The sequence below is a fragment of the Equus caballus genome, chromosome 23 (assembly GCF_041296265.1).
Source record: "Equus caballus isolate H_3958 breed thoroughbred chromosome 23, TB-T2T, whole genome shotgun sequence".
NCBI classification, from domain to species: domain Eukaryota; kingdom Metazoa; phylum Chordata; class Mammalia; order Perissodactyla; family Equidae; genus Equus; species Equus caballus.
The window spans coordinates 22159360-22186575 of NC_091706.1; the positions used below are offsets into that span (position 1 = coordinate 22159360).

The 27216-nt window shown below is 44.5% G+C and overlaps 1 long non-coding RNA gene across 1 annotated transcript in view; it reads right to left on the minus strand.

The window, feature by feature from the left end:
• Positions 1-27216, minus strand: part of LOC102147588 (uncharacterized) — a 452754-nt gene that overhangs the window by 275180 nt on the left and 150358 nt on the right. The window contains exons 13-15 of the long non-coding RNA XR_011431371.1: positions 25681-25775; positions 21209-21414; positions 16206-16475 (exon numbers count right to left, since the gene is read on the minus strand). This is a non-coding gene — a long non-coding RNA (uncharacterized lncRNA). The remainder of the gene's footprint in view (positions 1-16205; positions 16476-21208; positions 21415-25680; positions 25776-27216) is intronic.

Below are 27216 nucleotides of genomic sequence, written 5' to 3' on the forward strand. Positions count from 1 at the left end.
CACCGTTGCAGACCCCAAGGAGAGAGCGCATCTAGGTGGGCAACAACAGTAGGCACCTGCAGCCTGAAGCCCCCCTGTGACGGCCCCCACGGCAGAGGAGGGAATCCAAAGGGCCACTGTGGCTACGAAGAGGGGCCCAGGCCCAGTTAGCAACTACGGACAGGGTTCCTGGTTGGTGAAGTATAAACAGCTGCTCCCCCCACCGCAGCAGCTGAAACAAGTGAAAGGAGCAACTAAACTCTATCTCCATGCGGAGGCACAAATCAACATCATCAAGCAATATGAAAAAATACATTAAATCTCCAGAACAGAAAGAAAGTAACAAATACACAGAAAACAGTCCCAAAGAAAATGAGATATATAACCTAAATGATGATGACTTCAAAACAGCCATCATTAGGATTCTCAATGAGTTAAGAGAGAATTCTGACCGACAACTCAACGAGTTCAGGAGCTATGTCACAAAAGAGTTTGATACGATAAAGAAGAACCAAACAGAAATATTGGAAATGAAGAACACAATAGAGGAGATTAAGAAAAATCTAGATGCTCTGAACAGTAGGGCCGATAATATGGAGGAAAGAATTAGCAATTCGGAAGATGGCAATATAGAATTGTTGCAGGCAGAGGAGGAGAGAGAAGCAAGACTTAAAAGAAATGAAGAAACTCTCCGAGAATTATCAGACACAATTAGGAGATGCAACGTAAGGATTATAGGTATACCAGAGGGAGAAGAGAAGGAGAAAGGGGCAGAAAACCTATTCAAAGAAATAATGGCTGAGAACTTCCCAAATCTGGTGAGGGAGATGGATCTTCAGGTGACAGAAGCCAATAGATCTCCAAACTTTATCAATGCAAGAAGACCAACTCCACGGCATATAGTAGTGAAGCTAGCAAAAGTCAACGACAAGGAGAAAATATTAAGGACAGCCAGGCAAAAGAAACTAACCTACAAAGGAACCCCCATCAGGCTATCAGCAGATTTCTCAGCAGAAACTTTACAGGCTAGAAGAGAGTGGAACGATATATTCAAAAATCTGAAGGACAAAAATCTACAGCCGAGAATTCTCTACCCAGCGAAAATATCCTTCAAATACGATGGAGAAATAAAAACTTTCCCAGATAAACAAAAATTAAGGGAGTTCATTGCCACAAAACCTCCTCTTCAGGAAATCCTCAGGAAAACCCTCATTCCTGAAAAATCCAAAAAAGGAAAGGGGCTACAAAACCAAGAGCAGAGGAGACAAGTAGAAGGACAACAACAGAGAGTAGCAGCTCTACATCAGAACAGATTAAACCATGGGACGAGAAACAAAGGAAACTGAAGAAAACCGAAAAACAAGACACAAAATGGTAGTGGTAGGCCCCCACGTCTCAATAATCACTCTAAATGTAAATGGATTGAACTCCCCAATCAAAAGACACAGAGTGGCAGGATGGATCAAAGAACAAGATCCAACAATATGCTGCCTCCAGGAAACACACCTCAGCCCCAAAGACAAACACAGACTCAGAGTGAAGGGATGGAGAACAATACTCCAAGCTAATAATGAACAAAAGAAAGCAGGTGTCGCTATACTAATATCAGACAAGGTAGATTTCAAAACAAAACAGATAAAGAAAGGTAAAGAGGGACAGTATATAATGATAAAAGGGACTCTCCACCAAGAAGACATAACACTTATAAATATATACGCACCCAACACAGGAGCACCAAAATTTGTAAAGCAACTCTTAATAGAACTAAAAGAAGACATCAACAACAATACAATAATGGTAGGGGACCTCAACACACCATTAACACCAATGGACAGAACATCCAGACAGAAAATCAACAAGGAAATAATAGAATTAAATGAAAAATTAGACCAGATGGACTTAATAGATATATATAGAACACTTCATCCAAAAACAGCAGGTTACGCATTCTTCTCAAGTGCACATGGAACATTCTCAAGGATTGACCATATTTTGGGAACCAAAGCAAACATCGATAAATACAAGAGAGTTGAAATAATATCAAGCATCTTTTCTGATCATAACGCTATTAAACTAGAAATCAACTACAAGAAAAAAGCAGAGAAAGGTGCAAAAATGTGGAGACTAAACAACACGCTTCTCAACAAACAATGGATCATTGAAGAAATTAAAGAAGGAATCAAATATTATCTGGAGACAAATGAAAATGAGAACACGACATACCAAATCATTTGGGATGCAGCAAAAGCAGTCCTAAGAGGGAAATTCATCGCAATACAGGCTCACCTCACTAAACAAGAAAAAGCTCACGTAAGCAACCTCAAACGACACCTAACAGAACTAGAAAGAGAAGAACAAACAAAGCCCAGAGTCAGTAGAAGGAGGGAAATAATAAAAATAAGAGCAGAAATAAACGATATTGAAACAAAAAAGACAATAGAAAGGATCAATGAAACAAAGAGTTGGTTCTTCGAATGAATTAACAAAATTGACAAACCCCTAGCCAGACTCACCAAGAAAAGAAGAGAGAAATCACAAATTAATAAAATCAGGAATGACAGAGGAGAAATCACAACAGATACCAATGAAATACAAGAGATCATAAGAGAATACTATGAAAAACTATATGCCAACAAATTGAACAACCTGGAAGAAATGGACAAATTCCTAGACTCCTACAATCTCCCCAAACTGAATCAGGAAGAAATGGAGAATCTGAATAGACCAATCACAAGTAAGGAAATAGAAACGGTAATCAAAAACCTCCCCAAAAACAAGAGTCCAGGACCAGACGGCTTCTCTGGAGAATTCTACCAAACATTCAAAGAAGACTTAATACCTATTCTCCTCAAACTGTTCCAGAAAATTGAGAAAGATGGAGAACTCCCTAACACATTCTATGAAGCCAACATCACTCTGATCCCCAAACCTGACAAGGACAACACAAAGAAGGAGAACTACAGGCCGATATCACTGATGAACATAGATGCAAAAATCCTCAACAAAATTTTGGCAAACCGATTACAGCAATACATCAAAAAGATTATACACCATGATCAAGTGGGATTTATACCAGGGACACAGGGATGGTTCAACATCCGCAAGTCAATCAACGTGATACACTACATCAACAAAATGAAAAACAAAAACCACATGATCATCTCAATAGATGCAGAGAAAGCATTCGACAAGATCCAACACCCATTTATGATAAAAACTCTCAGTAAAATGGGTATAGAAGGAAAGTACCTCAACATAATAAAGGCCATATATGATAGACCCACAGCCAACATCATACTCAATGGACAAAAGCTGAAAGCCATCCCTCTGAGGACAGGAACAAGACAAGGGTGCCCACTTTCACCACTCCTATTCAACATAGTACTGGAGGTGCTGGCCAGAGCAATTCGGCAGGAAAAAGAAATAAAAGGAATCCAAATAGGTAACGAAGAAGTAAAACTCTCGTTGTTTGCAGACGACATGATCTTATACATAGAAAACCCCAAAGAATCCACAGAAAAACTATTAGAAATAATCAACAACTACAGCAAAGTAGCAGGGTATAAAATTAACGTGCATAAATCAGTAGCATTTCTATACACTAACAATAAACTAACAGAAAAAGAACTCAAGAACTCTATCCCATTCACAATCGCAACGAAAAGAATAAAATACCTTGCGATAAACTTAACCAAGGAAGTGAAGGATCTGTACAATGAAAACTACAAGACTTTCTTGAAAGAAATAGGCGATGACATAAGGAGATGGAAAAACATTCCTTGTACATGGATTGGAAGAATAAACATAGTTAAAATGTCCATACTACCTAAAGCAATATACAGATTCAATGCTATCCCAATCAGAATCCCAAGAACATTCTTCACAGAAATTGAACAAACAATCCTAAAATTCATATGGGGGAACAAAAGACCGCGAATTGCTAAAGCAATCCTGAGCAAGAAAAACAAAGCCGGCGGAATCACAATCCCCGATTTCAAAACATACTATAAAGCTACAGTGATCAAAACAGCATGGTACTGGTACAAAAACAGGTCCACAGATCAATGGAACAGAATTGAAAGCCCAGAGATAAAACCACACATCTATGGACAGCTAATCTTCGACAAAGGAGCAGAGGGCCTACAATGGAGAAAAGAAAGTCTCTTCAACAAATGGTGCTGGGAAAACTGGACAGCCACATGCAAAAGATTGAAAATTGACCATTCTTTTTCACCACACACCAAAATAAACTCAAAATGGATCAAAGACCTAAAGATTAGGCCTGAGACAATAAGTCTTTTGGAAGAGAATATAGGCAGTACACTCTTTGACATCAGTTTCAAAAGAATCTTTTCGGACACTGTAACTCCTCAGTTGAGGGAAACAATAGAAAGAATAAACAAATGGGACTTCATCAGACTAAAGAGCTTCTTCAAGGCAAGGGAAAACAGAATTGAAACAAAAAGACAGCTCACTAATTGGGAAAAAATATTTACAAGCCACTTATCCGACAAAGGGTTAATCTCCATAATATACAAAGAACTCACACTGCTTAACAACAAAAAAACAAACAACCCGATCAAAAAATGGGCAGAGGACATGAACAGACATTTCTCAAAAGAAGATATGAATATGGCCAATAGACACATGAAAAGATGTTCATCATCACTAATCATCAGGGAAATGCAAATCAAAACTACACTAAGATATCACCTTACCCCCGTTAGATTGGCAAAAACATCCAAAACCAAGAACGACAAATGTTGGAGAGGTTGTGGAGAAAGAGGAACCCTCATACACTGTTGGTAGGAATGCAAACTGGTACAGCCACTATGGAAAACAGTATGGAGATTTCTCAAAAAGTTAAAAATAGAAATACCCTATGACCCAGCCATCCCATTACTGGGTATCTATCCTAAGAACCTGATAACAGATATCTCAAGAGTCCGTTGCACCCCAATGTTCATCGCAGCATTATTTACAATAGCCAAGACGTGGAACCAGCCTACATGCCCAGAAACTGATGACTGGATAAAGAAGATGTGGTATATATACACAATGGAATACTACTCAGCCATAAAAAAAGACGAAATTGGCCCATTCACAACAACGTGGCTGGACCTCGAGGGCATTATGTTAAGCGAAATAAGTCAGTCAGAGAAAGACGATCTCTATATGACTCCACTCATAGGTGGAAATTAGTATATTGAGAAGGAGATCTGATCGGTGGTTACCAGGGAAAAGGGGGGGTGGGGGAGGGTACGAAGGGGGAAGTGGTGTACCCACAACATGACTAACAAAAATGTACAACTGAAATCTCACAAGCTTGTAATCTATCATAACATTAATAAAAAAAAAAAAAATCAGGTCCCTCAGAAATATCAAATCTTTCTTTTCAAATAGATGCATTCAAGGCTATCAATTTCCCCCTAAGTACTGCTTTTGCTATACCTTATAAATTTTAATGAGTTCTATTTTAATTTTCATTTAGTTTAAAATACTTTGAGACTTCTTCCTTGACCAATGTGTTTAGTAGCGTGTTGTTTAATCTCCAAACATTTTAGGATTTCCAGCTATCCTTCTGTAATCGATTCCTAGTTTAATTCCATTATGGTCTGAAAACATACTTTGTACAATCTCTATTTATTTTTGTGAAAGTGTGTTTTGTGGCCAAGATCGTGGTCTATCTTGGTGAATGTTCCATCAGAGTTTGAGAAGAATGTGTATTATCGGATGAAGTACTCTACAAAATGTCAATTAGATCACGTTGACTGATGGTGCTGTTCAGGTCAACTGCATCTATACTGATTTTCTGCCTGCTGAATCTGTTCATTTCTGAGAGAGAGGGTGAAATCTCCAAACATAACAATGGATTCGACTATTTCTCTTTGCAGTTCTGCCAGGTTTTGCCTCATATTTTGACGCTATGTTGTTAGATGTATACATGTTGAGGACCGTGTGTCTTGTTGGAGCACGGACCCTTTATGGTTATGTAATACCCCTCTTTATCCCTGATAGTTTTCCTTGTTCTGAAGTGTGCTTTGTCTGAAATTAATATAGTTACTCCTGTTTTCTTTTGGTTAGTGTTAGCATGGTACATTTTTCTCTGTCTTTATTTGTAATCTATCTGTATCTTTATTTTTAAAGTAGGCATTTTGTATACAACATTTGATTGGGTCTTGTTTTTTTAATCCACTGACAGTCTCGGTTTTTGAATTGGTGAATTTACACCATTTATATTTAGCGATTTTTTAAAAATACGGTTGGACTCATATCTACAACGTCTATAACTGTTTACTATTCATTATATCTATTCTTTTTTCTTCTCTTTTTCTGCGTTTTCTGGTTTTAGACAAGCATTTTATATGATTCCATTTGCTCTCATCTCTTACTATATCAATTGTTCTTTAAAAAAAGTTTCAGTGGTTGCGGTAGAGCTTGTAATATATGTTTATAACTGATGTAAGTCCTCTGTGACATTGCTTTCATTCCTTTCACTTATCCATATACTATAATCACCCAATACATTGTCACTATTATTATTAGCTCAGTTGAGAATAAGAGAAATAAAAGTTTCATTTTATCTTAATTTATTCCTTCTCTTCCTCTTTTTAATGAAGATCCAAGTTATCATTTTCCTTCTCCCTGAGGAACTTTTAAAAAATATTCATTGCAGAGCAGCTCTGCTGCTGATGAATTCCCTCAGTTTTTGTTTGTCTGAGAAAGGTTTTATTTCTCCTTCACGTTTGAATGATAATCTCACTAGATATAAAATTCTAGGTGGGTGGTGTTTCTTCTTCTTTCAACACTTTAAATATTTCACTCCACTCTCTTCTTGCTTGCATGGTTTGTGATGAGAATCCCGCAATTCTCATCCTTGTTCCTCTAGATGTAGGCTGTTTATTTTCCTCTGGATTCTTTCAAGATTTATCTTTTGGTTTCCTACGGTTTGAAGACGATATGTCCAAGTATAGACTTTTTTAGTATTTATCTTGTTGGGGTCTTTCCTGAGCTTCTACGATCTATGGTTAACCTGTCATTAATTTTGGAAAATCCTTGGCCATTATTACTTCAAATATTTTTCTACTCTGTTCTTTCTCTTTTCTCCTCCTGGTATGCCAATTACACATGCTACATATTTTGAAACTGTCTCACAGTTCTTGGATATTCTGGGCTTTAAAATTTTTTTTCTTTTTCTCTGTGCGTTTCAGTTTGCAAAGTTTCTATTGACATATATTCAAACTCACATATTCCTTCCTTGGCCGTATGCAATCTACAGATGAGCCAATCACAGGCCTTCTCCATTTCTTGTACAGTGTTTTTGGTTTCTAACATTCCCTTTTGATTCTTTCTTAGAATTTCCCTCTGTCTGTTGACATTCCTCATCTGTTCTTGTGTGCCATCTATTTTTTCCATCAGAGCCCTTAACATACTAATCATGGTTATTTTGGATTCTATGTGTGATAATTCCAAAACCTGTGTCAATGTGAATGTGGATCTGATGCTTGCTTTGTCTGTTTAGACGGTTTTTTCTTGCCTTTTAGCATGCCTTGCAATTTTTGGTTGAAAGCCAGACATGCTGTATTAGGAAATAGGAACTGAAATAAATAAACCTTTAGTGTGAAGTTCTATGCTCATCTGGCTAGCTGTTGGGCTGTGTTTAATATTTACCATAGCTGTGCATGTCAGAGGCTTCAATTTCCTGTAGTGTCCTTGCTTTTGTGTTTCTTGTGTCTTTAGGTTCCCCTAAATCTCCTCCTTAAACAGAGCCTATGCCTTGCAACTCTTTCAGCTATGATCCCATCACTATACTGCAGCCCTGGGGACGGGGTGGGAAGATGTTAAGGGAGGGGATATAATTAAAGCTTTTAGTGGGCCAGTGTCCCTGGGTTGTGACGTTCACAAGTGTTTCTAAGCTTTTTTTTTTTCTATTCTTGGAACTCTTTAGATGAGACAGGAAGGCTACAGGGGGCTGCAGTTGGGTAATTGCCCTTCACCCACGTGGGATAAGGCTTGGTAGTCTTTTCCCCTGCTGAGGAGGCTTCTATTACGGAGCACACTCAGGGGATATTTCAAAATCCTTTCAAAATGGTAACCTTTCTCCCCCACCCTCCCGTGCCACCAACATCAGAGTTTCTTCATGGTTCTTCACTGTGAGAACTTGGTAGGGTTCCCGGAAGTAAAACTCACGAGTAGGTGGGGCCTCCTCTTAAATGGTCCTCCAGGAGTTTCTCACTTTCATGCTGGCCCACACGCATCCTCAGCAATTTGTCAGTGTCTTTTACGTGTTTCTACCAGTTTATGGCTCTAGTGGCTTCTGCTCCAGGTAAGCGGATCTTAACTGTGATTCTCTGCATTCACCCTCTCTGAAGATCTTGGGTAGTAGTTTGCCCTGCAACCTCAATTCTCTCGTGACTTCAAGAAAAGCCATTGATTTTCAGTTTGCTCAGCTTCTGCTTCTCCTAAAGACCGTAGTAAAGACTCCCAAGCTCTTTAAGTGTTGGAGCTGGAACCAAAAGTCACTCCTCAAAGAATAATTCTTTATTTTCCTGTTCCCTTTCTCACATTTTTAAATGAGTTTAGCTGGGCCAGAGAGACACCTAAAATGGGAAGTCTGAGGAGAGGACAGACCATTGCTCTCTTAGGGGAAGAGGACAGGCAGAACTAGGGCTTCAGGGAGGACTAAGGATTCCATTTAAAGCTCACAGACTATCTGGGTGTGCTGGTAGGTTCCCAAATAAAAAATCCCAAACAGTGATTCTGCAGTCCTTGATTCAGTCATTTAGCGTTTCAGATCTGTGTAGGAGAACACCGTTCCCAGCACTTGATCATGAGTCATCTTGCCACGTCAGGCGCCACTTGCCAAGCCTTCCTTCGTGTTAGGCAGATCAGGAGAACAGAGCTGAGTCTCTGAGCAGATGCCGGAGCAAGAGCTCTGTCCCAGGATACAGGGGCCTATCTGAGGAAGCACAGATGTGACTGTGGGCCTCAGAGTCTATGCCCTCCTTGAGCAGAGGACTTCTGACTGAGAAGATCAAGTGTGGACCTCATAGCCAAAAATCCTCCTTCGAGGTTTTCAAAGAAGGAAAAACTGAAAGTATTTTATCACCTTTAAAAATTAATAAAAGGAAGGAACGCAAAATTATAGGAATTAAAATAGAGAGTCGTATTATTCTTGGATAACAAATATCTGACTTTCCTAAACAGAGAAGTGAGACCAATGAGTCCCAGCCACTCCTTTTCTTTTTGTTCTCAGTGTCAGGGCAGAGCCAAGAGGAGAAGAAAAGGTGGAACACCAAGTGGTAAGGTTCTACCTATCCCACCTGAGCTCTCCAAGGGTGACCCTTCCTGTCCTTTCCATGAGGTCCCAGGTCCATGGTCTCTGAGGATGTCAGTCGCTAGATACAGTCCCTCTCAGAAAACAGAGCCCTCAGAGGAGAGGCTCATGGGAAAGCAGTCAGAACCTGAAACATTTCTCAGATTCCTGCTCTGCCCACATCTGGGCATGAAGCAGTGATGGACCTGGGCAATGGGCGTGGCCCAAGAAGTGGCCACATGAGATGTCAAGAGTCAGAACTTCTGTCTCCTGACCTTGTGAAAGTACTTTGACTTCCTGGATGATCAGATTCTTCCTTGAAGTAACCAGTGACCTATGTTCCTCACATGGTGTTTTTGAGCCTCACGTGGGATGACATACATATAGGAATGAAAGCCCTTTGGGAATGATAAAGCAACATACATACGTGAGCTTTATTATTATCATTAACCGTGCGATCTTGAATCCTCATTCTTGGAGCTCTCCAAGTCCAATCTACCAAGGGTACCATCAAGGACATTCTACTCTGCCTCCTCAAAGATCTCTTTGCTTCTGTCTTCATCACTTTCCTGGATTCCCAGGTTGGAGAGCTTGCCAGAGCGAAGCAGAGGAGGCAAGGAAGGTGCTTTCTCTGCTGCAAAGGTGACTAAACACAATCCTTCTTTCCTGTATCCCGCTTCTTAGCAGGGCCTAAGAATTTCTAGGGCCTCAGTGAAACGTGAGATTGATAAGGGAGGGAAAATCCTCAGATTTCGAAATCCAGATTGTGAAAGTCTTGGGGAGAAGGAAACAACATAGATTGTGAGCTCAAGGAAGAGGGGGGATGTGAAAGGACAGTATGCAATGGGTGCCCCTACCTCTGTCAGACCTGCCAGGGCCCCATATATTTGTTCTGGTCCTGGCTGCAGCTATATATCTCCTGTCTCCTTCAGTCCCCGGGGCCAGCATCGCGATACCATCTGCTTTCGTCAACTGCTATGTCCAGACCCCTCCTGTGAGGTGTGCAATAGCACAACCGTGGAGGTCAATCGGCTGCTGTTCCTGGAGGACCTGGAAGATGATACTGCCTCTGTGTCCTCTCTGGCTTCCACAGCTTCTGGGACTGAGTCATCATTCACTCTGTCCTCTGCCTTCTCAGAAGTCCCTCCAGGAGACCTAACACCATCCCCTCCACCTGACCCTTCCCCACCGCCCCCCTCCGTTCTCTCACCTAACCCGACGACACCCTTAGCTGGCTTTCTTTCACCCTCACCACCGGGTCACTCTATGCCACCAGAGCCTTCTCCTCCCTTGGAGTCCAAATTCCCAGCAGACCATTGCCCACCCCAACCCCTTGCCCTTCCCCCTCTCCCACCACATGACACCCAGGCAACGGGTCCTATTCTCCAACCAGAGGCCACTCTGTCTCTGAATACGATCTTCTCTCTTGACCGCACCCTTTCCCAAGATATTAACGCCTTACCAAATTTGTCCCAGATAATCAATCCCAATGATTCACTAGCTTGTCATCACCCACCACCAAGCCTGTCTGTCTCACCACCGACAGACCACCCTTTAACTGTGACTCAATCTAAATCGGTTTCCATCTTATTGAATTCTGTTCCAGAGAACTCATCTGCAGATAGCCCTGGTGGGTTGTCCGCTGATGTCCCAACAGTCAGAGGCACTGACCATTCAAGTCTGTCCATTTCAGAATTCTCTTGTTGTCAGGCTCCTGCCAAGAACATGTTCCTCCCCACATTATCATACTCTGATTTTCAACGAGAGCAAGTTTCCCTCCGTCTACCAGAGACCTGTCTCTGGGGAGACTCTGCTACCAATCGCATGGAGGCCAGCAGCCATTCTTTCCTTGGCCTTAACGGCCAGGCATTCTTGGCAAGACAAATAAAAAAGAGAATGGATTTCCAGATTTTAGACAAGAAAGAAAAGGAGGAAGGACTACTTTCAAAACAAATGTGCTCAGAAAACCAACGGATGTCTTCAGGGAATTCACTGCAGCCACTTGACGTACAAGACACCACAGCCCCCAAAACTGGCTGGGACATCACAGGCAAACCAGAGCAGCTGAGCATTTGTCAACAGCTACTGTATGTCAAGACTTTGGGAGAAAACTTGCAGCAGAAATATACCCAGCTCTTTTGGGGTCTTCCCTCTCTGCACAGTGAGTCCCTGGTGGCCACTCTCCTGGTTTCTAGTAGTAGTGCCCCACTAGGGTCTCATTTTGTCTTATTCAATGGAATCTGTAAGGCTTCTGCAGTCAAGATGTGGGATCAAGAATCTCCACCACTTCCCCATTCTCACCCTCCTCCCCTCCCCGATGTACATCCGCAACCCTTCTCTCAGACCAACTCCCAATCCCAGCCCCCACCTTTCACTCAGGTCCGGCCCCATGCCCACCTTCAATCCCCACTCTCAATCCTACCATCTTCTTCTCCATCCCAGATTAGGGACCATGGAGTGTCTTTCCATAGATCCCAGATTCAGTCAGACTCTCATAGCTCAACTGAAAATCAACACCTGAAATGGCACATGTTGCAGAAGCAACAAGAAAGTCTGTGGGGTTTAGTCCCTGCATTCCAAAAATCTCAAGAAGCCACTTGTCCTCGAGCTCTCACCACTCCTTTGGTCAGCCAGTCCTCCCATGCCTATGTACCAGTCTCTGTCCTTCCTGGCCATGTTCATATCACCAGCGAACCCCAGGATAAAATGGAGCTCCACATTCCAAGGAGGCTATTCTCACACCGCTGCCTCCATGCCAGTAGGAATCTAGAGTCTCTGTGTAAATGCACAGAAACATCTCGGCAAAAAGGCAGACGTGCTCACTCACAGCTCCGTCAGCTTCAGGTCCAGAGTAGCAAGGCCCCAGCAGACTGAATTGAGTTTCCCAGGAAGCTTCCATGAGACGATCTCAACAAAGTTTCGACCGAGGCAGGACGTGAAGAGGAATCTTGGATATATCCTAGAGAAGAGACCAGAAGATAGTCCACAAAGGGTCTCAGAATGCTACCTACTAAAGAGTCTGAGGGCTGCCTCAGAGGCAGAAAGTAGCTGTGTGTGTCACTCAAGGAATTACTCAGGGAATGAACTCTTAAATGTCTCAAGGAAGGACACAGACCGGAATGAAGTGAAAACCATTCTTACATTACATCTAAGCCAGAAGTTTTGGCAGATCACTGCGGGGAGGGTCCCCCTCGGGGTGTGGCATTCATGGCTGGCTGAGGACAACCCATCCCCTCCTTCTGGGAGTTCCCAGAACAATATGGAAAACAGACATTTGAAAAACATAACAGTAGGTGGGGTCCACCCCCAGATGACCACTCCAGAGCTTTCTTTTCTGGATCCCAACCCCCGACAGGTGCTAGAAACCCATATTATAAGGTTTCGCGTGAGTCAGAGGTGGGGCCAACCCCTCAAAGTTCTTGAATCCATAAAATCCTATACGTTGAGAGAAGCCAAAACACGGCCCCTTCCCCAACTTGACTTTCTCTCCTCAGCCAGCTATATTTCTGGGGTGGATTCCAAAGCTGAGGTTTCCAAGCCCCTTGAGGGCAGCTCTAAAAGTTTTCAGGGAAATAAGGTGAAAACAACGAATTCAGTCCCCATCCTGGATCTTCCACTCCCTGCTACCTCATCTGTGGGCAACGAAGGACAGGGGGCCCTAAAACCATCCCACTCTGATATCGACCAGGAGCTTGCCAAGGACATCCAGGCAATCGAGCATGGCAGACAGACTTCAGAGATCCTCACACACAGCTTTATAGACAAAGTGAGTCAGAGGAAGACTGCACCAGACAATAACAGATGCAGCCGAGAGGTGCCCACAAGGCAAGCTGGGGCTGGACATGTGCCAAGGGATGAGAATGTGAGTTCCAGTGATAGAGAGGACATGATTCAGGGCCAAAAGATGGTGGAGAAGAATTGAAAACATTTTTCCACGTCCACCATGAACTTCAGGGAGATATTCAAGGCTGAGGAGCTGTGCGTTCTTACATCACAATCTTGTGACATCTTGACAACCAACAAGTTGGGAAGCTCCCAAATGGCAAATATCAATGTGAGCAAAGTAGAAACTACCTTGACCAGTGACTGCCCCTCACCAAAAATACCAGTTCCCCAAGATTCCAAACCATCAGACATTAAAACACAGCTCCTTACCGAGTGGAAGTTTCAATTGAAGGGCAAGGAACATAGCCAGCCTAAAGGCTCTCCCGCTGACATATCCCTTACTTCAGATAGCTTGCCTTCCGACTCCTCACTGACTCAGTCCCAGAGCGTCTCCAGTGGGGACATGGGAGCTTCCCAGGTGCTGCAAGTCCACTTGGAGGACAATGGGGATTGGCGGGAACCCTGGGCCTCTAAGCATGTCTCATGGAAATGCCAGGATAGGAATTTCCTACCAGCTGCAAAGACAGTGAGACCTCTGGACTCCAGAGCAGGAGAATGTGGAAGCGAGGAGTCAGGAGTTGGGACGTCTAAAGCCAGAAAGAAGAGCCACTCTACTGAGGACAGAGAATTAGAGGGCACTTCCCCGTATCTGTCACAGAATGAACAGTTTCCTCCTGAAAGTTACTTCAGAAAAAAAATGAGGCCGTTTTTTCAGTGGATTAATTCCAAGAAAAAAATCACAGGGCAGGAAAGTCCCCAGCAAAAGGCCAAGTTCACGTCAACCTTTGCACCGCTCTGAGACCCAGCTCAAAGTGCAGCTCTCGTGAGCTGTGGGCCTCCTGAAGCTCATGAGCTCATGGCAGCCATCGGGAAGATCTTAGAGGAGAAACTAGCATGTAGATACGAACCTGAGGCTGCAGAGTTAAGTCAGCAGAAGGGGGAACTGCAGGCCCAGGTAGAGCCTGACGAGGGACATCCCTCCAACTACGGGGCTCTCTCTGACCCACAGCCAGGGGAATGGGCAAGGACCACATCCTGCAGCCAAGATGCTGTCCCTCCTGACAAGAGTTTTTGTACAAGGGTTAGACACAAAAGACACAGGATCAGACAGCCCTGGAAAGTTGTGGCCTTCAAGGACCAGCATTTATGCCAGAGTCAACCCCCTTCCCCACCCTACAGGGACTCTGTGCCCCATCCAAGACCCACCTACATGCATGATGTAAGCCACGTCCCTCTGGCCACCCTCACCTCTAATGAAAGCACTGTGTTCAGAGATCTGACTCTTCGATTCAAACAGGAAATGCTTCTCCAACACTTCCAGGGAGGAAAAATGTCCCCAAAGAAATCATTCAGTCCTTGTTGAGAAAGCATTGCAGTTTTCACGAGAACACATCCTCTGATGAGAACCATGGTTAGCACAACCAAGGATACTGATCGTCCTCAATAAATGTTTCTGCTAAGACAGAGTAGTGTTCTCTGTGTGGTGCTTTGGGGGAGTGGGTTTGGGGTTGCCAGCGCTTATGCTCAGGGAAAGGAAGGAGGGAAGTCAGCTCTGACTGATTGCCTCTTTTGGTTTCTGCAAGATGACCAGTCCCTTGTAGGGGGCCTGACAAGTGGCTTTCTCAGTTTTATCTTGGGTCCTGTATTTGACCTTACTCAGATGTCCTGTACTTAAAACACTTTAGTTTTTCATAAAAAGTACAAATAGTTTACTCTAACAACTTCCGGGCCTTTTCAAAATGAGAGAAACCTTCAAGTCCAGAACTTGGCTCAACTTGTCTTTCCATCTGCTCCCTCACTATCCTGAACTATACACAGCTGCAGGGTGGGATGCGTTCCTCTGGAAGGATACAGCCAGAATTTCCCCTCGTTGCCTCAGAAAGTTTTGGAATTGGAAGTGTGGGGGTATTTAGGCCCTGAGGTGAGTGGCAGGGGGAAATGCTGCTCTTGGATCTCTTGGTGAGGAACGAATGTCACCTGCTCCTAAGAGCCTTTCTCTCCCTCAGGAAGTCTGGGTGGTGGGCCACGTCCCCACGCCTCAGCTGACCCTAACGGAAATGGGGAGCAGTCCACCCTTCCCCTTCCTCTACCCTTCCTGGAGCGGAAGGGAGGAGAGAACTCGCAGCTCTGAAAAGGACCAGAGATAGGAATATTTTCCTGAAAACGGTGACTTACCTTCATTTAGAAAACGTTGCTGATTCCTGAGTATCTCACAGGTGAGCAGTCAGTGCAGGTGTGTGTATGGATGGGTTTTGCGATTGTGGACACTGGAGTGGCCAGGGCGGGGTCCAGGAACTGGGTGGGTCCCGCCGAAGAATCTGTTATATGTGGGGTGTTAATCTGTCTGGAAGGCACATTCTGAGCTCAACAATGAGGTCTCCCCGCATGTGAGGACACGTCAAGGAAAGGGCAGGGCCGCTCCCGAGGGAAACTTCCTCAGGATGCCCAGCTTGGTAGAATTATTGCAAGACCAAGAGATCACCTGGCTATCACTTGTAGGAATGGTCGTCGGGCAGCCACTCAGAATTTGGGGCAAAAGGAGACAACAAGTAGGGAAAAAGGAATGGTGGAGTGAGTGGAAAAGGAAGGAAAAAATGAGCAGGGGAAGAGTGACCTTATCATCACTCCTCATGATCCCTGAGGGTCACTTCAAGCTCAAAATGTCCCTTCCAGACAGATTAACACCCCTCATCCTGGCCATCCACTCCACCCAGCACTACCTTACCTAGGCCTCACCTCCTGGAGACTAATCAGGGCTGGGGGGAGCACAATGATACCGCTGCAGCTAAGAGAACTTGGGATAGTCTTCGAGATTGAAGACAGTATCTCCAGGAATGTTGTCAAGGAGGTTGTCCTCTCATTTGGTGCCTGCCTTCCCAGCCATGCTGCATCTTACACCAAGGTTACAGTAATTTAGGGGTGTGTTAGTTACTATATAACAAATACCCCAAAAGTTAGTGGCTTAAAAAACCGAGTATTTATTAATTCATAGTTTCTGTTGGTGAGGAATCTAGGCAAGGCCTACCTGGGTTCTCTGCTCCAAGGTCTCTCACAAGGCTGCAATTAAGGTGTCAGCTGGGGCTGGGGTCTCATCTGAAGGCTTGACTGGGGAAATACACACTTCTTTGCTCACTTCTATAGTTGCTGGCTGGATGCAGTTCCTCAAGGCCTGTTGGACTGAGAGCCTCAATTCCTGGATGGCTGTTGGCTGGAGTTGGCTGGAGGCAACCTTCAGTTCCTTGTCATGTAGGCCTCTCCAACATGGCAGCTTGCTTCATCAAAGCCAGGAGAGAGTCTGCTAGCAAGACAGAAGGCACAATCGCGTAAACTAATGAGGGAAATGATATCCCATCACCTTTCCCTTATTCTATTAGTCAGAAGCATATCACGCGGTCCAGCTTACACTCAAGGGGAGCAGTTTATGCAAGGGTGTGACTAGCAAAAGAAGGGATCTTTGGAACCTTCTTACAACTCTTCCTAACACAAGGGTTTTCTTCTTGGACATCCCACTGAGTTCACCGAAGCAAAAGTGACCAAAGGGACCAAGTGGATCCTTGTGTTCATCCATATCCACGTCATCAAAGTTAAAGCTGTTTAATGGCTAAGCGGAGTAACGTCTGGTAAGAAAAACATCAAAGAGATTGAAGCACCCAAAGAAGGAGGGAAAGGTGGCATGGAGGTAAAGGCGGTGTGGGGTCATCATGAATGGTAAAGTGAAAGGAGCCCTTAGAACCACCTGCTTCACCACTGCCAGTATTCAGACTTAGAGGGGAGGAAAAATTAGGTGCAAGACGGCTCATCCTCGCCCCGCCACCGTATCTCCACTCTGCTCTAGCTCCCCGACTATAGGCCTAAAGAAGCAACCTTCAGTTCCCATAGAGATAGCCAGGCTTATAGAGGAAGCAAACCCTACAGCTTGCAAGGTTTAACTTCTGCTCTTATTGATATATTTAATATAGCACATCCGTCATTTCAAATTTGCTTCTCACAGCTTGAACACCAGAGAGAATGAATCACACAATCGATGGCAAAGCCAGTACTAGGGAATTCAGCATGTAGCTCCCATTTCTGGGATGTTTTCCATGAACCCATTGCCAAAGAGCTTCTAACCAAGGGAGAGGTGGTGGCTCAAAAGGGCTGACTTACTGGCTGGGGTCACAAAACAAGTCATACCTGGTGCCCAGATATTTGCTTCTATTCAGAGAAACACTGGAGGAGGCAACGAGACAGAATTTGCACACTCAGCACATCTAGGCAGTGAACTGTCCAAATGAGGTGACAGTACCACCCAGGAGTGATCCCTCACTCTTGTTCTGCTTCTAGTACTGTTTTCCTTTTTCCCAGATTCCAGTTCCTATGGGAAAGCAGGACTCTTACCAAAAGAAGGAAAACGTGTTAGCTGAACAGTGACTGGAGAGATGAGGATGAATTTCTCTAGAACCAGATTTCATGGGCTTGCTGCTTATACCCAGAGATCAGTGCTGTGCAGCTTGGGGGGCGTGGGGGGTGTGTGTGGGGGGGTCTCATTTACATGATATTCTGTGGCGCCCGAAGAACTTTCAGTGACATAGAATGTGATGGGAATGGGTTACCTGAATTTTTATACCCTCAAGCCCACACTCCTAACCTAATGTCAGGGCGAATAGAGTGCATGAATTGACTGGTACCTTGATGTGGCTTGGGTATGGGAAGCCCAGATCCCAGCTCAGGCACTGTGAATTTCTCTGGTACCAGGTGCTGCCTAAGGGAATCAGCTTTCTTGAGGCAGCCTTCACATGGATTAACACTCAGAACTGTGCCCTAATCTGCAGCCACAATGAAGGGGCCCAGGCTATGAGAAGGGGCTCTTCTCTCTCTCTCTCTCTTTTTTTTTTTTAAAGATTGGCACCTGAGCTAACAAATGTTGCCAGTCTTCTTTTTCTTTTTTTCTCTTTTTTCTCCCCAAATCCCCTCAGTACATAGTTGTATATTTCAGTTGTGGGTCCCTCTAGTTGTGGCATGTGGGACGTCGCCTCAACGTGGCCTGATGAGCGGTGCCATGTCCACACCCAGGATCCGAACCAGTGAAACCCTGGGCCGCCAATGCGGAGCGTGCAAACTTAACCACTTGGCCACGGGGCTGGCCCCGGGGCTCCTCTTGAGGCCTTTCCTCTGGAACTTCCATTGGCGCTGGATCAGAGCCTAAATTAGGCTATTTTCCTGGGGTCACAAGGACACGTTTGGTCTTCCTCAGGGAGGCCAAGTGGAAGCTCAGAGATTTGTGGAGGCTGCCTCCCTATCTCTCCCAGGAGACTCGGGGTCTGTTCCTGCCTTCTATGGGGGCCAGGAGGTAGAGAAGGAACTGAGTACTATGCAAGTTTAGCAATGCTTCACTGTGGGAGGGGGTTGGGCTGACAAGAGTAGGTAATTTTCCTTTGCAGGGATTCTTGCCCAGCTTGAGGCAACCTTCATTTGAAGCGGGATAATGCTGTTTCTACCCTCCACCTGAGGGGACTCCAGAAGGAATAAAAGTTACCTTTCCTCATTTGTCTTACGGGAAGTTCTGGGCTTCTGGGTTCAGGAGTTATTAATGGCTTTCATGTTTCCTGAACCCAAACAGAAGTTGTGCGATACCTGTTGTACAGTCCTGTGCAGACCCTCATGTGGGAGGAGACTTTAGCTGGCTGCTCCAAGGAGAGAGGAGATAGGGGTTGACACAAGTGCTGGGGTGAGAGAAGGAGAGTTGCCTAAAGGTAGCAGTGGCTCCAAGACCCTGAGAATCAGGATGTAGAGACGAGTCCCTTAGGTGGACGGGTTCTGTGTGGAAGTCCTCTAGGAGACAGCACAATGCTTTAAGGGATGAAGTGATGATGCTGAGATGACTAATCATCAAGCCCCATCATCTTGAGAGCTGTCGCAAGACACGGCATTGCTCACACTTAGCACAGAGGCTGTGCAGCCACTGGCCTTTCAATGGGCCTGAAGGGCTTGGGCAATGAAAATCCCAGGGGCAACCAAGACGGACTCAAGATCACAGGCTCTTACCTACGTATTTGACGGTGAATACTTAACTAAATAGGCAAAAAGCTCCCATTAATGGCTAAGATTGTATATCTTCCTACCCTTTAAAATGGGGTCTTTGAGCCAGATTTAATTTAATTTAGAAAAATTAAGTACTGCTTATTGGACTTCAATGTTGTGAAACAAATCTATGCTTTTTATGTATATTATCCCACTTAAACTTTACCATGCTTTGAAGTAGGTTTCTTTACCCTCTTTTATAGAAGGGCACGATCTGAAGGACAGAGAAGGTAATATATATTCAGAGTGCTAGAACAGAAGAGGGAGCCAGGGATGGAGAGCCCCCTTACCCTGTGAGGGATTCTTTGGATGTAAATGATGGCAAGTACAATTCAACTGACTTTAAAAACAGGATCTGTTGCCTCAGGCACCTGAAAAAGTTCTGGGAGTAAGGCTGCCCTCAGGCAGGAGGATTCATACTGGGGCTCAGCTGATGTCATCAAGTTTCAGTTCCATCCATTTCTCTGCTCTAGGTTCTGGACTGGCTACCTTGTAAGTCTGTCTGGCAAGTTCATAGCTACATCTTCCAAACTAAAAGCGCAGCTAAAAATGGGTGGTTTCTCCCACTAGTCCCTTCAAAAGTCCCACTGTGCCTTATTGTCTCCAGTTGGGTCACATGCCCACCCCTGACCAATCACTGTTGCCAAAAGCATGGACCAATCTTTTTGGCCAAGCCTGAGTTCAATGCCCTCCTTTAAAGTAAGAGCGTTAGTGATAAACAACTCCACTTGACATGGACTGAAACTGACAACGGGGTTAGATCCCCAGAGGGCTAAAGAAGGACTATTTTTGGAAGGTGAGTGAATGCTGAGTGTCAAAATAAAACAAAAACAAAACGGATGTCTACTTCAGCCCTCTCTCTCACCACCCCATTTCTGCCTTCTTGTCCAGAGTCATGCCATGCACTGAAGGTTAGAGTTAGAGGAAATGCCAATTCTGTGGAGGACAGGAAAGGAACTCAAAGTGGAAGGAATCAATCAGAGGCCCCAACATCCATGTGGATAGACCATCCAATGATCTGACCTCTCACTGTCTGCTCCTTCTCATCTTAGAGTCCTTTACCTTCATTCCAGTTCAGTTATGGCCATAGCCTAGAACTTATCTCCAGCAACACTTGTGTGTTCTGAAAAAATACAGTCTGACATTCCACCCTTTATCCTCTCAGCTTATGCCCTCAGCATGCTAATTCCTCAACCTATTCAGGAACTACAAGCCGCTCTATACTTTCCCCTGCTCACCTGACCACCTTTGTCTTCATTTCCTCCCTCTCCAAGGAAAACTTCATGGGGCATCACTTAATGCTAAACCTAAATATACTGCTCTGCTCTAAACAGCCTACCCCCTTCTTTCATTCATCCTGTCTAGCAAAATCCAACTCTGCCTGTTTTAGCACTGCCTTCAAATAAGGGCCCTGCTTCCTCTTGGATAAAATCACACAAGTGTCTTTGTGCCCCATAAACTTCTGTTCTACATCTGTTGCTCAGCTCCACCACTGCCTCAGAATCCAGTCATTCCTCCTGTGTTACCATGTGCCAGACGCTCTTCCAAGCACTTGGGACACCCAGTGGAGGCAACAAACAGAGGCCCTGTCTCGGGGGAGCTTCTGTGATTGTTTTCTCAGTCAACTCTCTTGCCTAAGTTCTCAAAACAATTCCACTTTCCTACACCTTGTCCACACTCCTCGCTCACTGAGCATATGTGCTGGACCACCAGAGGGAAACAGAGAAGTCATCAGATGGGAACTTTTCTGCATAAAAACTTCAAAACAAAACAAAACCAAAACCAAAATGAGACCCTCCATCTCTTCTCTCCTCCTTCCTTCCCACCATACTGAAAGGTTTCCCTCAATGCTTTCCTTAATCCTCCCAACCTGGGATCTGCCCACCCTTTCCAAGTCGCAACACTTTCACATGTGTGGGCTATCTGCCTTAATTATCTACTTTTCCAGAGGACCAAGACTACATTTACCTCATCACAGCTGGAAACACCAAGCAGAGCTCAGAGTCCTCTGGAGGAATACATTGGCACTGGGAGGGATCTACGGGGAGGTCCTGCCCAGCATGCTCTGGGGCGGGGCCACGTCCGGGGGCAGGGCCTGAGAGACTCTGAGAGCCTGTTTGGCTTCTTGAGGGCGACGGCACCAGCAACGTGGCCAGACATCTCACCTCAGGCTTCTGGAAGATATGAGTTGAGATTTAACTCAAAGACAGGTTCTGAGGAAGGTTTCTGGATGCCTGAGTGACCTTCCCCACTTCCCAGCCGGAAGGATCCTTTCCTCCATCTGATATTTCCATTACGGTGGGCAGGCCCTCACAGCCCCTGGGCCCCCAAACTCTCACTCCAGGCCCAGCCTTAGAAGGCGCTCAGAGGCCTGGGGGCAGGGCTGCGCCTACCCAACACCACCCCCTTTGACGATGGCACTCTGAGGAACTCCACCAAGGTGAGAATAGTAATAAATAGAGTAACAATATTGACAACTGTTAAGGCTTCACCTTACACTGGCTGCCTGGCCTTGCACAAGTAGCCTGAGTCTCAGATCTCATCTATTATGTGCAGATACTGACGTGTACCGATAGGGTTGGTCCTCGGAACTGGAATGAATGAGTAAAGAGTTTTGAACAGTGTTTACCTAACACTAGAAGTTTAATATGTGCTACCCATTATTATCACTCATTTAAAGTGCTAGGCCTCCTCTTTATTATTTTAGAAGTATCGATTTACCACTCATGCATTCTTCCTTCCTTCAGAATGAATTTATTTAGCACCTAACATGTGCCAGACACTATGCCAGGCTCTGGGATACAATGGTAAGCAAAAAGGTAGAGTCTCTGCCTTCATGGATCTTACAGTCTAGAGGGGAGATCAGGCAGAAATTAATCAGACAAGATTGTGTAAATGTCCCACGTTACATTCTATGAAGGGTTCATGGGCTGGTTGTCGGTGCCAAGGGAGTTTAAAACATGGGGATTGGGCCTAACCAAGGAGAAGAGGGTCTTCCTCACCCACCCCTCAGGAGCTGATCAGGCTTAAGAGGTAAAAGGCGAGTAGGAGACAACTTGGCAAAGCAGGGAGGGAGAAGTGTTCCAGGCAGAGGAATCTGGGTGATGAGAGCAGAGAGAGTGAGGAGGGAGGAATGCGATGCAACAAGAAGAGGGAAAGGCGTGGGAGGCACAGACTAAGCAGAGTTCTCTGGAGCCAGGGGAAATTTTTAAGATAGGATTTATTTATATGTGTAGGGTATTCAGATTTTCGTTGTATTATTTGTGTTTCCAAAAGATTACTGTGAATTAATACTGTGAATTAATGAATTACAGTGATTTAATGTGAAGAATGCTTTGGATGGGGTAAACAGGATGTGAGAGACCAGTGAGAAGGCCACTGCAGTAATCTACGAGAGAAATGATGTCAGCATGGACCACAATGGTGGTGGCCAAAGTGGAGTAACGTGGACGGATGTGAGTGGCATGACTGCATTAATTCTAATAAGACGGAACATTTTTCCTTTTGTTTCGCTCCAGTGCCCAAGAGGTACAGCTTGGTGCAAGATGTGGGGTCTTTTATAGAGTTGGACAAGTCCGCAGACACGAAACATTTGAAAAGGCTGCTTGAACTGCTGACTAGCCAAAATCAAAGAGGAAGTTGACCTTCAACCCTTTGTTTTATTCCAGCTGCAGAAGTCATTTTCAGTTACTCTCTGACTCAAGTAAACACCGCTCCCTGTCACCTTATCCCTTTGAGGGTTGGTTCACTTCTAACTTTTCACTGGGACATGATTCTCACCGACAGCAGAAAGTTCGGCACCCAGACCTGCAGATGTGAAGACACTTGCTCCTCTCTCGAACTATCAGTACTTCTGGGAAACACGTCCCAGTGCCAAACTGTCCTGGTCCTGAAATGACCCCGTTATTCGGGGAGGTAGTAAAGGAAATTACATGTTTTAAACCCCGAGTGGCACTCTCTTTGGACATCGAAAGGTGTAAATGATAAAATACTTGCTAGACTTAAAGACCAGGGAGTAAACGGGGGGCTGGATGCTGCCCAGACTCTGTGTGTCAGCAAAACATATCTGAGCTCAGCGAAGTAACCCAGGACCAAGTGTTCTCCTCAGTGGAATAATTAGACAACAGAGGTGGGCAATTTAGAAAAGATCACTTCTTCTGTCCCTGCTTTAGAATCTCTAATACAAACAAAACCCAATCCTTAGCAAGATTTAAGAGCACGGGACAAAGACTGCTAGATGTTGAACTGCTGGGAGTGGAGCCCACGTTTTATTTATCTTTGTATCCAAACACATCCGCGGTGCCTGCCACGGGGCAGATACTCAGTGAATGTTGGGTGGATCAAGGATTCCTCTGTGTTTTCATGGGGTATTTATATGGTATGGGAATTCAGTCATCTTTTGCCCCACTAGGTACTGATGGATGCTTTCTGTTCTCCATGTTTACTTTGAACACCATTTAGCTACAGGGATGTTCTAAAATGAAATAATAAGGAAACCAGCTATAGTACTATTTTATATATACAGGCAGATACACTTTCTGACCACGTGCAGGTATGAATGCTCTCCCTGGAAGATGCTGTTGTAACCTAAATTGCTCTAGAATGAGGTTAGAGATGGGGAAGAAAGGGAAAGTAAGGTAAAACTCACAGCTTAATTTCCAGACAGGATTGCTGCTTTAAAAATGAATTTCAGGTGCTTCTTGGCATACTTGGCCCAAGCACTGGAGATTTAACAGTGATCTGTGATTTGGTGTGACCCAGAACATGGCCCAATGGTCCTCTATCCTTTGAAGCAGTCAGTCTGTTCTCTTCATTGCTGTTCTGGACTTTCTCACCATCACTCCCCATCAGGGCCCCATTCCTTCTGCTCTGTCCTAGTGGAACAGTCCCTTGACCTTCATTCTCCCACTACTCTAGTCTCGACTTCTCCTTGTTGCTAGATTACTCTATTATTGCTTCTCAAATTGTGGTTCCCAGACCAGCAGCATTAGCGTTGCCTGGGAACTTATTAGAAATGCAGATTCTCGGGTCTCACTCTGGACCTACTCAAGAAGAAACTTTGATGTGGGGCCCAGCAATTTTAACAAGCAAGGTAATCTCCAAGGTGAGAACCACTGCTGTACGCAAAGCTCAGTTCTCAGCATATCACCCCTTTGCCCAATACCCTTTATTGCTTTCCTGTCGACAGCCACATGAGTGTGTGTGTGTGTGTGTGTGTTTGTCTGTGCGCGCCCTTCTATCCAAGGCCTTCTGCAGCCAAGCACCAGCTCATGTGTCCCCACGCAGGGAGGTGTGTTCCACAGTCATCCTAATGGGTTACCTGCTCTTCCCTCTGCTCTCCTGCCGCCTCTCTCTGTTAATGTTGGGTCCTCTGCTCTGAATACCCACCTCCTCCCTCTCCTTGTAGAAACCTTGCTCATTCTTTAAGGCTCACTTAAAAATTAATATTTATGTAAGGAATCCATACTTGTGCCTTTAAAGCCAAATAGTACTGAAGGCTTTATAAAGAACCGTGACAGGCCCTCCCCAACCTCACAACCCCAATCCTTCCTATCCCCTCAGTTCCATTCCTCATGGAAAGCACTTGAGCCGTTTCTATCATTGTTCTTCTGGTGTTTACCTCTATTTATATAACTAATACGCAAATACTTGTATTTAAAAGTAATTTTAAAATATTAGACACTAACTTCTTGCCGTGATAGATAAAATTTGAGTAGGTAAAATTGCAGGTGGATGAAATTTGGTCGACACCCCATTCCCCTCTTCACTCTTCTCAATCTGTCCTCACTTAAATCTTTATTCATGCAAAGTTCATCTTGGCATAGAAGGTGACCCCTTTCCTGGAACGTGTTCAGAGACTGCTCCTTGCCGGCTCCCACAGAGCTGTGTATCTCTCTTAGTGCACTGTCCCCCTTGCCCTTCCACGTTTGTATGTATGTGTCTCCCATTCCCACCAGCTTGTAAGAGCCAGGAAAGTCTAATCCCTCTTTTACTTTCTCTGAATCCTCCCAGGGCAAAGCACAGGGCCTGGGATATAGTACACACTGAGCAACTTGGCCCATTTAACCGTAAAGTAAAATATCTGCCTGACCTTTGAAGCTTGCTGGTGTGACAGCAGTACTTGGAATGAGTCTTCCCGTTCCAATGTGGTTTTCCAGCATTATTGTGGGGAATAGTAAACTGGAGTCAGGAGACTTGAGCCACACCACCTTCTTGGTGACTTCTTTTAAGACCTTGGGGAAGGCACTTAATGGTTTTGCTTCCGTTTTTTCATCTATCAAGTGGCACCAATAATATCTATGGACAGAGTCGTAGGGAGGACCAAATACAACAGCACAGGTTATCAGGTATAAGGCATTGCATTGATTCCTTATGTTTAAAACAAAAAGGCAAACCATTTTCTGGTAGCACATAGGGCTATAATGAACATTAAAACCAACCTTTAAATAGAAAACTTCATTTTTAGATGATCCAGGGGGTCTTTCTTCCAAGATCAGCCTAAGATTTTTTCGGAGGAAACTGTGTTCTCATTGTCCTGAAATTTGAAGCAAGAAAATTCAATCATTTAAGACCATTTGCCTATTCTTACTTGTTGAGGAGCAATCAGCACTACTGCCACCCTTTTAGCCTCTGAAGGGATTGTAAGCTTTGTCTTGATTTGATGGCTCAAAAATAAAATCTACCAAAGGCACGTTTTCTAAGCCTTGTCTGGCTCTACCCATTAGAAAAGTGTGAGCTACTGTTCTATCATAACTAATTATATTTTAAGTCTACAACCAAGTCTCAATTACCAAGGTTAATGGGACCACATGCACACATAATTCTCTCTTACATTTATACAGTGCTTTTAACTTCTTCAAAGCACTTTTCACTGTACTGCATATATAAGACAGATGCATTTTTTTAAATCCACAAATAAGGTAAAAAATGAATCTTAAGATCAATAATTTCAACTTTGCACCTGTCAAAAGCTATTAGAACTTGCAAAATTGTCTAATAGGACTTTCATTGCCCTACTCTCCTCTCGACCCCTCTCAACTAAGGCCAGAAAAGACAGAAAGATCTGGAGGAATCTCCAGAGGAGAGGAAGCCAGGGAGGGAAGGAAGCCAAGGACCTGGGCCATCCACATCCTGGATCATTAGCTCCTCCGTAACTGAGAATAACTGACTGTATGTGTGACTATGGCCAGAAAATCCAGAAAGAGATGAAAAGGCAAAGAAAATGACATGCGAGTAACTATTTACAGGGTCTGTCATTGTCATTCTCTCAACAAGCATTATTGAGTGCCTACTGTAATGACAGGTGCTTTCAACAAAGAGGATGGACACAGCAATGAACAACCCAGGCAAGAATGCTATTTTCATAGTGATGACCTTCCTGAATGGTGCAGACAGACAACAAACACAAAGACACACAACTTCACATAAACGAGATAACTTCAGGTGGCACTAAGCTCTGTGGAGTCCATAAACACAGGAATGTGATAGAGCCTTGTGGAGGGGATGCTGTTGTAGATAAGGTTGCCAGGGAAGGCCTCAGGGTATCCGAGCTGCAATCTGTGAGAAGAGCCCACCCTGTGCAGGTCTGCAACCCAGATGATGGAATGAGTGAACTCGCCAAGTATGCTACAGGGAGAGGGGTCCGGGCCAGTTTCAAGGGGTTCCAGGAAAGTCACTGTTCTGTGGTTATTCACCTTGTGTCCTTTTGGGGATATTTCTAAAACCTCTCCAGGACCCCGGATTTATTGCCTCTACAATGCAGGTTGCTAACACTGATCACCTGGACAGGGGAGCGCTGAGAAATAATGGGTAAACAATTGTGAGGAGCCACATAAATGCTAAATAATGCTCACGGTAATAAGCTTTTATTAAAGTCAGCACCTTGATAGGCAGCTCACAATCGGATACCTTGGCAAATGTGTAAACTGACGTGGCTGCTCCCTGTGCACACCAGCACCATCTTTCAAAACAAAAAA